Source organism: Aegilops tauschii, chromosome 6 (assembly GCF_002575655.3).
Source record: "Aegilops tauschii subsp. strangulata cultivar AL8/78 chromosome 6, Aet v6.0, whole genome shotgun sequence".
In the NCBI taxonomy this organism is placed as follows: domain Eukaryota; kingdom Viridiplantae; phylum Streptophyta; class Magnoliopsida; order Poales; family Poaceae; genus Aegilops; species Aegilops tauschii.
The window spans coordinates 8470943-8486474 of NC_053040.3; the positions used below are offsets into that span (position 1 = coordinate 8470943).

Consider the following 15532-nt stretch of genomic DNA (forward strand, 5'->3'; position numbering starts at 1 on the left):
GTGTTGTGTTTCCACGTACCATATTTTTCTATTGGTCTACTTGTTACATTGCAATTTGCGAATCTTTTCCAACATAATTGAATCTTGCTTACTTTCACATCAAAAATTGTGCCACCATCCTAACCAAGCTCCACCATAAGCTTTTACTTGTGTAGGTGTGAGAAACCGACAAGAATTGGTACCAATTGTGCTATTTCCTTGTTACACATTGGAGTGATCATTGATTCATCTTCAACATCGGTCAAGGTACATTTGGTTTTGGTTCTTCTCTTTCTTCCACTCACATATGTTTGTTTGGAATGATGGATAGGCCAAGTACCTCTACAAACCCACTCTTCCTTGAGCAAGACGACGACCCGAACAACTACGTCACCAAACTACACCTCTTTGGTACACAACGAGCTTTGCATGAAGAGCAACTAGCAATGAGCGACCGCATCGACAACCTTGCCACCGACTTGCGACTCTCCGAGCAACGCACACGAGACTACTTCGACAACAAGCTCGACGAGCACAAGCACGAGAATGACGCAAGAATGGACAAGATTCGTGCCTTCTTGGTCAACCGCTCTTCTACCACTTCGTCCTACTCAAGAAGGAGCCGCTCGAGTCGCCACTCCGACGCCACCATCTCCGGTTCAAGTACACCGACATCGAATACTCTTCGTCGTGCCGTGCGTCAAGATCGTCAAGCCAACCGCAATCCTCTACACGACACCGACTCTCAAGAGCATTGACATCGCCAAAACCAAGCTACATTTGCGCAAGCACGAGAACGGCAACGTCAACGCCAACAAGAACAAGAGGAGCGAGCGCGCCAACATCAAGATGCACAAGATGCTGAGGCACAACGACAAGAACAACAACTCCGTGAAGCTCGAGCACTTGAGGCGCAACGTGCCCTTCGTGATTCAAGTCACGCCGTAGCCACGCGCAACCGGCAAGCTCGTGAGCATCAAGAAGCGCTTCGCGATGAAGTTCAAGAAAGGATTTATCAAGCACGTGTGCAACGCCAAGTCCCTCGTCAAGATCGACAAGCGCCTCCTCAAGTTCGACAAGAGCATCAAGTTCATCGAGAGCATGAAGACAATGGAAATCCTCCAAGACAAGAGCAACATGAGGTCGACAACCCTCCTCGCCAAGAGCAACATGAGGTCGACAACCCTCCTCGCCAAGAGCAACATGAGTTTGTCAATCCTCAACGACATGGGCGTCATCATCCTCGACCCCAACACAATGAAGATCAACGATACAACAAGCTAAAGTTCACCATGCCCAAGTTCACCGGAAGCAATGACCCCGAAGAGTACATATCATGGGCATTGAAGGTTGACAAAATCTTCCGCTTGCACAACTACGAAGAAGAGGAGAAGATCGCAATGGCATCCCTTGAATTCCAAGACTACGTCCTCATTTGATGGGAACAAGTCATTGAGCGCCGAGAGGCAAGAGGTGAACCACCCATCACCACTTGGGCACAAATGAAGGATGTCATGAGAGCACGATTCGTGCCAAACTACTACAACCGTGACCTCTTCAAGAAACTCCAACTCCTCAAGCAAGGAACCAAGAGCGTTGAAGAGTACTACAAGGAAATGGAGATTGCCATGATACGAGCCAATGTCACGGAAGATGATGAGCAAACTATGGCACGATTCTTGAATGGACTCAATCATCCTATCAAGAAGATCGCCGACTTCCAACCATACTCGAACCTCATCGAGCTAGTGCACCAAGCTACCAAAGCGGAACGCCAAGTGCAAGACGATTTCAAGTATGCCAAGTTCTCATCCAAGTCCTATGGCCTCTCCAACAATCGAGCTTCAACGACTCCGACAACTTCTACCTCAACCAAGCCATCTACAAGCAACGGCGACAAGTCAAGTTACAAGAAACCTTCGACAACCTCAAGTCGTCCTCCTACTACAAGCAACTTAAAGCCGCGAGCTTCATCATCCTCTACCCCAACCGATGAGACCATCAAGACAAGTTCCTTCAAATGCTTCACATGCGGCGGCCGAGGCCACAAGTCCTTCGAGTGCACAAACAAGCGCACCATGATCCTCAACGACGACGACACCTATGACTCAATGAGTGAAGGAGAAATGGAAGCCCTTGAGCAAGTGGCCATGCACCGGCAAGTGAACAATGAAGATGATCAAATCTTTTGTGATGAAGATTCAAGTCCCGCTCTTGTTGTCTCCAAGGTCTTGACTCTTCAACATCAACAAGACGAAGATCAACGATGCCATATCTTCCACACCAAGGCCGGAATCAATGGAAGGTCCGTCAAGGTCATCATCGATGGAGGGAGTTGCCATAACCTCGCAAGTGAAGAACTATGCTCCAAACTCCAATTGGTCAAGATGAAGCACCTGCAACCCTACAAGGTTCAATGGCTAAGCGACACCGGCACCATCCAAGTCGAGCATAGGCTACAAGTCTCCTTCAAAATCGGAGCTTACGAAGACACTTTGGAATGTGATGTCCTTCCGATGACCGTGTGCCACCTCCTTCTTGGACGACCATGGCAATTTGATCGAGGTGTCATCCACAATGGGCGCACAAACCACTATAGTTTCAGGATGAAAGGAAAGGAGTATGTGCTACGTCCTATGTCTCCAAGCCAAGTGATCGCCGACAAGCAAGCAACCCATCATGGAGAGAATAGTGAGAGAGCGAACCACCAAAATGAGAGTGAGCGCCACAAGCCAAATTGAGTGCCTCCACGATGAGCGACAAGAAAAACTTAGTTCTATTTGCCACCAAACGTGAGATGAGAGAAGTGTGTTAGAACCCATCAAGTGTCCTACACTACATTCTATTGTGCAAGGACGAGGCACCTAAAACTAACACCTCTCACAATCTACCTTCAGTGTCATCTTCTCTATTGCAGGAATTCCAAGATGTTTTCCCCGCCGAGCTACCTCCGGGTCTACCTCCACTACGAGGCATCGAGCACCGCATCGACCTCATCCCCGAAGCGCCACTTCCAAACAAGGCTCCCTACCGCGTCAACCCCGAAGAAACCAAAGAAATACAAAGGCAAGTAAAGCATCTCATAGACCATGGACATGTGCGCGAAAGTTTGAGTCCTTGTGCCGTACCGGTCATTCTTGTGCCCAAAAGAGACGGTAGCTTTCACATGTGTTCCGATTGTAGACCCATCTATGCTATCACCGTTCGCTATAGGTACCCCATTCCACGCCTTGGATGATATGCTTGATGAACTTAGCGGTGCCACTATCTTTTCCAAAATTGATCTTAAAAGTGGTTACTATCAAATACGCATACAAGAGGGTGATGAATGGAAAACCGCTTTCAAAACAAAGTTTGGTTTGTATGAGTGGTTAGTCATGCCTATGGGTTTATCGGAAGCACCCGGTACTTTCATGCGTCTCATGCATTATGTGTTTCGCCCTTATATTGGTGAATTTGTTGTTGTCTACTTTGATGATATCCTTGTGTTTAGCAAATCTCTCAAAGAGCATGTCACCCACCTTCGCACCGTGCTACAAACTCTTCGAAAAGAGCAACTTTATGCTAACATGGAAAAATGCCTCTTTGGTGTTGATAAGCTTGTTTTCTTGGGTTTCGTAGTATCTTCTAAGGGCGTTCATGTTGATGAATCTAAGATTAATGCTATTAAAACTTGGCCCCAACCAACCAATTTGCAACAAGTGCGTAGTTTTCTTGGTTTAGCCGGTTTCTACCGTAGATTTGTGAAGGATTTTAGCACCATTGCTTCACCTTTACATGCTTTGAGCAAGAAGAATGCACCCTTTGTTTGGGGACCATCTCAAGATAGCGCATTCAATGAGCTTAAGAATTTGCTTACTCATGCTCCCGTGCTTGCATTACCCAACTTTGACAAACCTTTTGAAATTCATTGTGATGCTAGTGGTAATGGCATAGGAGGTGTGTTAATGCAAGAGAAGCGCCCCATAGCATACTTTAGTGAGAAACTTTCTGGAGCGCAACTCAATTACCCCATCTATGACAAAGAGCTATATGCTTTAGTGCGAGTTTTGCGTGAATGAGAACATTACCTCCGCCCTCATGAATTCATCATCCATACCGATCATGAAACACTTAAATATCTTAAGGGTCAAACTAAGTTGAAAAAGCGTCATGCTAAGTGGAGTGAATTCATTGAGTCTTTTCCCTACGTCATCAAGTATATTAAAGGCAAGGAAAATGTTGTGGCGGATGCGCTTTCCCGTATATGCATGCTTGTTACTCAACTTGAATTGAATGCCATTGGCTTTGAGCACATAAAAGACTTGTATGAGCATGATCCCACTTTTGCCATTCCTTATGCCAAATGTTTGACGCATACATCTTGGGAACGCTAAATATGGTTACCTTACGAGAGCTAACAAACTTTGCATCCCCGAGTCTTCTCTTCGTTTGTTGCTTTTGCAAGAATATCATGGAGGAGGACTCATGGGACATTTTGGACGCAACAAGACATTTGCTACACTCTCCAAGAACTACTTTTGGCCCAAGATGTTTCGCAACGTCAACCGTCTCACCAACCGATGCTCTACATGTCGCAAAGCTAAGTCTAAAGCTCAATCTCTATACGCCTCTTCCAATTCCGTACCAACCATGGGAAGATATTAGCATGGATTTTGTGCTTGGTTTGCCTAGAACTCGGAATGGCAAGGATTCCATTTTTGTTGTTGTGGAGAGATTCTTCAAAATGGCTCATTTCATTCCTTGCAACAAGATAGACGATGCTTCACATGTTGCCAATCTCTTTTGTAGGGAAATCTTGCGACTTCATGGAGTGCCCAAGACGATTGTCTCGGACCGCGACGTCAAGTTCTTGAGTTACTTATGGAAGACCTTATGCGCCAAGCTCGAAATCAAGCTACTATTCTCCACGGCATACCATCCGCAAACCGACGGCCAAACGGAGGTGACGAACCGAACACTCTCCACTCTACTATGTGTCTTGATCAAGAGGAACATCAAGGAGTGGGAGGAGTGCCTACCTATCGCCGAGTACGCCTACAATCGCGCAAGACATTCAACTACCGGCAAGTCCCCTTTCGAGGTCGTCTACGGCTTCAACCCGTTGTCCCCATTGGACATTCTACCTCTACCACTCCAAGAGCGCATCAACATGGATGCGAGTGCCCGAGCCAACCACCTCAAGAAGATGCATGAATATACAAGGCACACCATCGAGCGCCAAGTACAACGACTAGCAACCAAGCTCAACGTCAACAAGCAACCCATGATATTCAACATTGGAGATCTTGTGTGGCTACACCTTCGCAAGGAACGTTTCCCCAACGAGCGCAAGTCCAAACTTCTACCACGAGCCGATGGACCATTCAAGGTGCTGGCACGCTACAACAACAACGCATACAAGATCGACATTCCACGTGACAAGTACTCCGTGAGCGACATCTTCAACGTCAAAGATCTATCCCCGGACCATGGTGATGAGGATTTCGATCCGAGGTCGGATCTTTCCCAAGGGAGGGGAGATGATGCGAAGCATCCTAAGGTCATCCCCATGGACCTACCTTCGTCTCACCAAGTGCCTAGTGGACCCATGACTCGATCACGTGCAAGAGCTCTCGAAACCGAGGTGACATCTCTCCTCTCACAATTCCACTTCGATGAACATGAGACATGGCTACTACCTCAAACGGAGGCATTGTGCATACTCAGGTATCAAGGAGTTAGCCTTGGAGACGCCCAGGAGCAAGGAGAATCCGAAGAGGAAGATGGACGTGAAGACGGAGAAGAAAAAGGGCTAAGTCAGCAGAAGCCCGGACGATCCGGACCGCCGTCCGGACGATCCGGCCCGGACGATCCGGCTACAGCGCCCAAGGACACCCGAAGCTTCACCACGAAGCCGGATCATCCGGACCCAGGCCCGGATCATCCGGCCACACCCGGACGTCCGGACCAGGACCCGGACATCCGGACCCCCCGCAACTGCTCCGACATAGCCGGATCATCCGGACGCCGACCCGGATCATCCGGACCACAGAAGCCCGGATCATCCGGACCAACTCCCGGATCATCCGGCCACCGCCTGCGTGCGTGACTTGGGCCGAGGCCCGTGTACCCGTTTCATCCCCTCACTTACCCCTTCGCCCCTTGGGCTATAAATAGACCTCCTCCTCCCCATTTTTAGGGTTAGCAAAGTAGTAGCTCATATGTGAGGATAGCTTTTGCTCATCCATACGGATCATCTCCTCGAGAGTGACCGCGGCCCCTCTTCGGAGAAGATCCACGTGGATTCAAGACCCCCTCTTGGGTGGCCCCCATCAAGACCTCCTCACGGAGAAGAACTGGTTACGTTTGTATCGTCCGTTGTTGACTTTGGATCGTGTATCTGCACTTGTGTTCCGAGGATCTAGCATATGTGTGACTATATCTTGTTGGTTTAGTGATTTCCTCTCGTGTTTTCCCTCGTTTCCCCCTCGTGTTCTTCGTGTTCTTGGACGGGATCCGCTCCTTTTGTGAAAGATCGGCCGTACGAAGTTCCACTCCACATCAGGAGCCTTGTCAGGCATCAGACAACCTATCTCTCGGCGTCGTGGAGTGTGGAGTTTTAGATATTACTGCCCTTCCCTCACCTGTGACTGTCGGGCATGTGGTGTCTGTGAGTTGCATGGCCATCAAGCCAGGTGTGTTGGCACCTGCTCCAAATCCCGATGTTCTCTTCGCAAAGGAGCTTTGTGGCTTGCTTGCCAGCGTGGACGTTGCTAGACCTGGTTTGGGCGTGTCGGTTGTTTGCCTCCAGACGGGGACGCCAAATAAGGGGCAAACCAAAAGAAGGTCGGCAAAGGCAAGAGTGGCGCCATATACAAGGCGTATGTGGCTGCTTGATGGATGATATCATGTCTCTCGACTCATCCTCTTGGACTGGGTTGTAGTTGTGGTTTGGGAGGAGCCCGATGTCTTGTATTGAGGTGTTCTTGTCGGGGGTCACTTGGCGTGGTAGCAGTGTCGGGGTTGGTCGTTGTTGTGCACTTGAAGAGTTTGGCAAGCCGCCTGTGCGGTTATGGGGTTTCATGCCATGTGAGTAGTTCGTTTGTGATCTATTTGTAATGTCTTTCGCTCGCATTTTTCATAATTAACAGGGCAATTCTCTCCTTCTTAATTAATTGATGAGGCAAAACTTTTGCCTCGGTTTTATTTTTATTTATTTTTTGTTATGAAGAACAAATGTTGAACAAATTATGAACTGGATTTTTCTAGTTTGGTATATGCATCATGTATCAATATATTGTCAAAATAATATTCGAAGTTATTTGGGTTTCTTTTTTTAAGTTAATATTTGGGTCCTGATTGACGCTGCTTTGCCATGGGCAACGAGTGGATGGAAATGAGCCGTTGAATGTTATTTGGATGGCAGGGATTGGATGGTAACTAAGACCAGCACACCTTTCGTCGCCCGAGTCCATTTGACAATCCCTGTCCGTCCACCACACCACCCACCGCCCGCCCGCCGCCGCCGCCGCTGCTCCGCCGTCGCGGCGCCATGCTCCACCTCCGGAAGCGCGTCCTCTCTCATCTCATCTCCGCCGCGCCATCTCCTTCCACCTCCCCACTCCTCTCTCTCCACCGCCTCGCCTCCGCGGCCGGTGGTAAACTGGTGGTAAACTGGTAAGAAATGTCAATGACCAACTACTTAGTGGGAATACAAAACAAGGCCTGCCTTTTCGACGCTAGTATGGGCACAACGGTATTGATTCTGAGGATGGTCTGAGATCTGGCAATATGAAAGCAAAAAGACTCAAGGCATCACTGCAGTTGGGCTGGATTACACCGCCGCATACGCAAGGTTACATGGTTTCAGTTTCAACCATGGCGGTGCGAGCTCAGTCAACGCACTCTCAAGTCGGCGGGAGAAGATCAGTGTCGTGCAATCGGGCATCGCTAGCTATCTGGGGCAGTTGGCAGTGCTTTGGGAGGCCGACCCGAGCTCGCCCCCTATCCGGAGCGAGATTTGCCGCGAGGGAAATTTCCGCACGGCCGTTCCCGCTGCCCCCCTCCTTGGCCGCCACTGCGTGCTCCGGTCCATTTTCCCCGCCATTCTTCGCCGCCATGGAAGCCTCCCAACCGCCCCCCTTCACCGTGGAGGTCGCGCACACGCAATCCCCTCCGGGGATCTCGTCGCCGGCCATGTCGCCCCCGTCGTCGCCCAAGGCCCCAACGCACTTGCCCACAAGCGGCAGGGCAATGTTGTCATGTAGGGCGGCAATCCGGCTGGCCCCGCCGGAAAGGCACGCGCACCGGGCGCCGCCGCCGCCGGCGGAGAAAGTGAGCAAGGTTTCGGGCGTGAAGCGGAAGAAGGTTCCTACGAAAAGGCCGGCGGCTTCGTCCACTCCCTCCGCCCCGGCGAGATGTTCCCCGACGATGTCGTTCAACGACGTTGCTTCCACCGCAGGCGAGGTGTTCGATGAAATGGCCGGAAGGTATGCATCTTCGATCTCTTGTTCTTGCTTCGCTTTTCGCCATTGTGGTTGTTCGTGACTTGATGTTACTCAATGTAGCGGTGGTTCGAACAATGCCACTCCCGGTTTCTTGAACTTGTTGGACACCAACGCCGTCGACATCGATCAAGCCCGTCCGCTGATTTCAATTACAATGAAATGGAGGGCGGTATGGATGATCACGGTGGTTAAGATGAAGTGGAGGAGATAGATGAGGGGGCGTATGAGCAAGCGCAAGCAAAAAAAACGTGAGATCAAAGAACTATACGATCTTGGAAGATCAAATCATGATCAAGGCTTGGCCTACGGTGTCTCTTGATGCTTGCACGGGTACGTCTCAAACCTCCAAGAGATATTGGCAAATAATCAAAGATCAATACTTCCGCATGATGGCCAAGTATCCCAATAAGACACCACGGACCTTTCGGTCACTCCAGGGTCATTGGAACGTGATCAAGCCGTTTTGTAGCCGTTGGGCAACTTACTTGGAACAAGGTCGCAATGCACCTCCAAGTGGAATCGTGAAATTCGACTATGTGAGTTCGTTTTCACATCCCAAGTTGTGCACATCATTTGCATCATATGAAGTGATTGCATCATTTGACTTTGTTTTAAATGTGTAGGACAAAATTGCCCAACAAAGATACAAAGACATGGAAGCTTCCGAAGGCAAAAAATTTAAACTTGAGCATTGTTGGGATATGCTCAAAGAGTGAGAAGTAGAAGTTGATTGACAAAGAATCCCCACCAAAGAGTGCTTCACTTACGAACATGGATGAAAGATGAAGATGATGATAGCCCAAGAAACTTGAACAAACCCGATGGTGACAAGAAGACAAAGGAGAAGATCAAGAGGGAACACGAAGAATCGAGCTTGCGGGACAAGATAGATGCCATGGTGCAATCAAATGAGTTGATGTTAGCAAAGACCTTGGAGACAAAAAAAGAGTTGCCCGAGAAGAAGGCACGAGAGAAGCAAGAGAAGTGGCAATTGCTCAAGGACGAGGGGTTGCGCAAGGGGACCATTGAGGAGAGAAGAGCACGCGCTGCTGAGAACAAAGCCATGTCCAAGTTTCTTGCCGAAGAGAATAGGATCCTGACGATGAACCACAGTGACATGAACGGCATCACCAAAGAATGGCATGATATGGCAAGGAGAGACATCTTGAAGAGGAGGATGCTTGCTTTGGCCGGTGCGTGTTACAGTGCCGGCGATGTTTTCTCAACGGGTTCTGGAACCAATATCGCCGATGCATTCAGTGCGCCCGCCGGTGATTTCGATGCCGGAGTTGGAACAAGTGTCGGCGATGGATTCAGGGGCGGCGATGACCTCGATGGAGGTGGTGCAGAGTGAAGAGCGACCAAGATGATGACGGACGTGGTCGTTTTGCAAGTCCTTTTGCGTTTGTCCTACAAAACTATGCTTTTATTTACGTGCGAACTATGTTTTATTGTTTGAATTTGAACTCATTTGCCGAAATCGCTGTCGACTTCGTTTATTGGGGGTTTTCGGTTTGCGGGTCGAAGCGGCGGCGCCCGAGCAGACCCCGTATAGCCGACTTGTAAAAGAGCATCTTCTGCGAATATCCTTTTTATGGGTCCGTTTGCGGGGTTTGCGTCTGCCCTCGCCTGCGCCGGCCCGCAAAGTCGTTTTTCCGTGAACTGTAAATGCATTTTGCAGGTCAGCGTTATAAGGGGTCTGCTAGAGATGGTCTAAGACTTCAACCCTGACGGGCTAGTTCCACAGCCACACGGAACCTAACCATTTGAGTTACACCTAGTTTGCTTGATTTTTGAAGTTCAGTGTATAGGAGTAGGGCATTTTGGAGACCGAGCTCCATGAAGTCCTTTATTTAGAAAAATTCAAAATTCATAAATTTCAGTTTTGAAAAATCCTGAAGAAAATACACATGTATGCAAGGATGTAAAGTGTATGTGTGAAAAATTTCAGGATGAAATACCTTGAATTGCGAGCTGCATAATAAAAACAAAATCATGGACTTTGAAGATGAACATTACATATGCTAAAAGCCTCAGCTTTATCCATTTTGTGTAGCTCACATTTTAATGTACGTCGACATGAAAATTTGCACACATGTACATTACGTATCAAGGTATATGTGTTTATTTTCAGAATTTTTTGAAACTGAAAAGTTTGAATTTTGAAGTTTTTGAGTGTATAGCGTGTTTTTACTTCAATTTAATTCGGTGATGGACAACACATATGGGGCACATCTTTGTAGGAGGAAACCTTCCGACTGAAAAGATTTAATGTGCAAACTTATATAATGCTCCTTTTTGTATTGTACCACTATATCGGTACAGTGTATAGTGTCTTTGTATTTTAATTCGATGATGGACAACACATATTGGGCTTTGTAGGAGGAAACCTTTTTGGCTGAAAAGATTTAATGTGCAATCTTATATAATGTTCCTTTTTGTATTGTACCACTATACCTGTTCCCCTTTTCCACATCTATGTGACCATTATACAAAATTTGAAGCAAAATAATTATCCATATAACAATAAATTCCTCTGCGCCGGCGTGGAGAGAACCCTGTCCCCCATCGTCGACGGGCTCACCGGCCTCGGACTGTCGCGTTCTGAAATCGCGCGACTCGTCTCGCTCGCCCCGGGCAAATTCAGCCATAGATCCGTCGTCTCCAAGGTAGAGTATTACCTGCCGCTCTTCGGCTCCATCGACAACTTGCTCCGGCCCCTCAAACACGGCTCCGGCTTCCTCGGCTCCCACCTCGAGAGGGTGGTCAAGCCCAATGTCAATCTCCTAGCAGAGTGCGGGCTAGGTGCTTGTGATATTGCCAAGCTCTTCATCCGTGCGCCAAGGATGATTAGCGCCAAACCAGGGCGTGTCCTGGCCATGGTCGCGTGCGCCGAACGTATAGGTGTGCCCCGTGGCTCTGGAATGTTCAGGCAAGCGCTGCACACCGTCTCATGCTTCAGCGAGGACAAGATCGCTGCCAAAGTGGACTACTTGAAGAAGACACTTAGGTGGTCAGATGCCGAGGTTGGCGTTGCTGTGTCCAAGGCTCCGATTTTGCTGGCAAGATCAAATGACGTGCTGCAGCGTATGTCAGCCTTCCTAATCTCTGAGGTGGGGTTGGAGCCGGCCTACATTGCTCATCGCCCCGCTATGCTCAGTTATAGCTTGGAGGGCCGGCTCAGGCCCCGCTACCTTATTGTGAAATTTCTTAAGGAAAATGGATTGCTAAATCATGACAGAGACTACTATAGTATGGTGATGGTCAGCGAGAAGGTATTTGTGGAGAAGTTCATATGCCCTCACAAGCAAGCTGCACCACACCTTGCTAAAGACTATGCAGCCGCTTGCATAGGGGAGGTGTCTGCTAGATTCAGATCTACATGAACAAGAACAGGCTGTGAATATTGGTAACCGTGTGTGGAACAACAGAATTGCCACTCGTCGTATTAAGCTGGTTCTTTTCATGACCGAAAGGTGTTTTTGTCGCACCTAATGCTCGATGTAACTGATAACTTGATTTCTGAACCCCGACATGTTGAATTTGTCACTTGGTAGAGAAGAAAGCTTGATATGTATGATCTGTTCTCATGTCAGGTTTTATCTAGCATGTTCAGTTTTCATTTCATTATCTTTTTTGTTCCATCATATGCCAGTTAGTACTGAAATTGAAGTTCATCGTTTCGTATTTTGATTATGCTTAGCAAATATATTTCTATTGGATGTATGTTTATTTTATGCCACCATCGCCGGGGTGGAACCGGCATACAGAGCTCATCGGCGGGTAATGCACCATTACAGCCTGTAGCGCCTGCTAAGATGCTGACTCAGTGTTGCAAATCGATCGCTAGATCACAGCTGAGCTAATATTGCTGAATAATGGTGAGGGAGAAGGTATTTGTTGATAACCTTACAAGGAAGCTGCCTCACCCTGCTGAATGCTCCGCTGCCGCTTGCAGAAGGCAATTGTGCACTAGATTCAGATTTGCCTGATAAAAGGAACAGTGTGTCAAATTTCGAAAGTAATCAGTTAGTTCTTTTTCTCCCGACTAAAAGTTTGATTTCTTAACATGGTGGCATACTGTTGGAACATTTGTCTGAAGCTGGTTATTCATATTTATATAGAAAGTAAGGGATGCTGATATCTTGGATATTACTTCCGTAGCTTTGTCATCATTTATACTTCCATTTTGTGCTTTGATTTGTGGTGCGGCATCTACTAGTTTCTGTTACCACTATATTGCGTCAACTATCTTAGGTGCCATCTGCACTACATAAATAGGAGTAGCATTTATTTCCTTCTGGTATCCGTTGTGTATTATTTTCTTGAGTACTACGTAAGTATTATTTTTTTGTTCAGGGCTAGTGATATCTCTCTGCTTTTTGTACATGTGCTAGCTAATGCCTTGGTCGAGTAGGGTTTTTAACTGAAATAAAAAACTCAGCAGAACTTGATTCTGTTTTACCTGTGACCAAGTATCTACTTGGAAGTCGCCTTGGCGCTTATTAAGAAACAATCCAGTGAAGGTCAGGGCTTCAACTGTGAGTTATTATACAACATTCCCATGGTGCGTATGATGTGCGCTGCTTCGATAGCTTGCGCTTTCCTCCTGTGTAGATCAGATTTTGTCGATAAAGCTGATTTTTTTTTCTTGAGCGCATGATCCTTGTTTGTGCAAGCGAAGCATCTTATTGCTTTTAAATTTTGCAGTCGCCGTATTTGAGATCCGTCACTTTCTCAAGTTTTATAAATGTGTTCACTTTTTTCGTCCTGTCGAGTGCTAACAGGGAGCAAATTGTGATATCCTCTGAACAGGGAGCAAATGGTTCCTGGCTTCCATTTGGCAGAGGACCAAGATGATGATAGTACCAATGTTCAACATTTGGTACGGCAAACGACGGTCGTTTCACAGACTGGTTGTGGAAAATGGATATAATTTGCCTGGATCTTTTTTGGGTGAGTGAATTTGGTAGGGCATTGGCCGTGCAAAATGGGCATATCTTACCTGAAATTGTTCCCAGTGTGTAGATTAGATAGGTTGCAAGGGAGCCTCTTTTTATTTTCTTCATGTGAAGAATGCTTTTAACTGAAACGCAAATGTGTACTTGTAAAAAACATTCAGTGTTCACATTTGTACTGAAATCCTTTGAGTTCGATTATAGGATGCATAATACATGGCATCCCGTTTGCTAAGCTAGTGAAGTGGTTGTTAAAGCTTCTGCAAATAAAATGGGCATCCAGGCACCAGTGGTCTAGTGGTAGAATAGTACCCTGCCACGGTACAGACCCAGGTTCGATTCCCGGCTGGTGCATATGCTTCATTTTTTTGTCCTTTCTTTTCATCTATGTTTTTTTTTAATTCTTGACGTTAAATCCTGCATGCCATATAAGTATTTTTTGCTTTATAGACATCAAAAGCAGAGGGAGAAGAGTAGTGAGAGTGAACTCAATATTATTTTTCACTGCAGGTGCTATCATCACTTTCAGCCACCTACTCAAGGCCATCGTCCTTTCTTTTCATCTATGTTTTTTTTTAATTCTTGACGTTAAATCCTGCATGCCATATAAGTATTTTTTGCTTTATAGACATCAAAAGCAGAGGGAGAAGAGTAGTGAGAGTGAACTCAATATTATTTTTCACTGCAGGTGCTATCATCACTTTCAGCCACCTACTCAAGGCCATCTGTGCGGAGAACAAGACCAGCTATGCAATGGACATGGCACTTCGGATAATGCCCAAGTTTAACTGCATACCGGATGTTTTCTCCTACAACATTCTTTTCAAGGGTCTATGCACCGAGAAAAGAAGCCAAGAGGCTCTAGAGCTGATTCACGTCATGGCTGAGGATGGAGGTAGCTGCCAACCTAATGTGGTGTCCTATAGCACCGTAGTTGATGGCTTGTTGAAAGAGGGTGAGGTGGACAAAGCTTACAGCCTATTTTGTCAAATGCTAAAGAGGCGAATTTCGCCGAATGTTGTGACCTGTAGTTCAATCATCTCTGTCATGTGCAAGGTTCATGCGATGGACAAGGCTGAGCAGGTTCTTCAACAGATGTTTGATACAAGAATTCTGCCAAATGTTGCTACATATACTAGTCTGATACAAGGATACTATTCATTAGGACACTGCGAAGAGGTGGATTGGATTTTCAAGAAAATGTCTAGAAATGGTGTTCAACCAAATATTGTAGCTTACAAACATACAGATGGATTATCTTTGCAAGAGCGGAAGATGCGCATAAGCTAGGAAGCTTTTTGATTCTATGATCAGTTTGGGCCAAAAACCGACGGTTACTACATACAACATTCTGCTCCATGGGTATGCTATGCAAAGTTCTTTTCATGATATGCATTGTCTCATGGATTTGATGGCAGAAAATGGCATTTCACCGGATCATTATGTCTACAACATACTGATATTTGCATATGCTAAAGAAAAAAAATGGTTGGTAAGGTAATGCATATATTTACAAAAATGCGGCAGCAAGGATTCAACCCTGATGCAGCGAGCTATGGGACGGGAATAAACTTACTTTGCAGCATTGGCCGAATGGATGATGCTGTGCTGCAATTCAATCAAATGATGACGGAAGGATGGATTAGCTCATGATATCATAGTTTTCACCACCCTTTTGAGTGGTTTTTGTTCTTGTGGCAAATGGGAGAAGGTTCATGAACTATTTTCTGAAACGTTGAATCGTGGCATCTATCCCAATACTGTGTTCTTCAACAGAATTATGAGCCCCCTTTGCAAAAATGGAAGCCCAAGATCTCTCTGACCTGATGATACACATGGGTGTAAAGCCGGACATGCATACTTATAACACACTGATGGGTGGATACATGTTCGTTGGCAAGATGGATGAAGTGAGGAAGTTACTTGACAATATGGTCTCAACTGGCATGGAACCAGATATTTTCACATATGGATGACTACAACTTGAAGGAAGTTGCACATTTGGCCTCAGCTAAGCTGTAATTTTGTAGTTTACTTTTGTCAGTCCTGGATTTCCCTTGTTTCTTTGATTTGTGTCATTCCTGTTTGCACACAAACCCATGTTAT

At 46.7% G+C, this 15532-nt stretch overlaps 1 pseudogene; it reads left to right on the top strand.

Moving 5' to 3' along the window:
- Window positions 1-12502: 12502 nt before the first annotated feature.
- On the top strand, window positions 12503-14927 carry LOC123494408 (uncharacterized; annotated as a pseudogene).
- The last annotated feature ends 605 nt before the right edge of the window (window positions 14928-15532 follow it).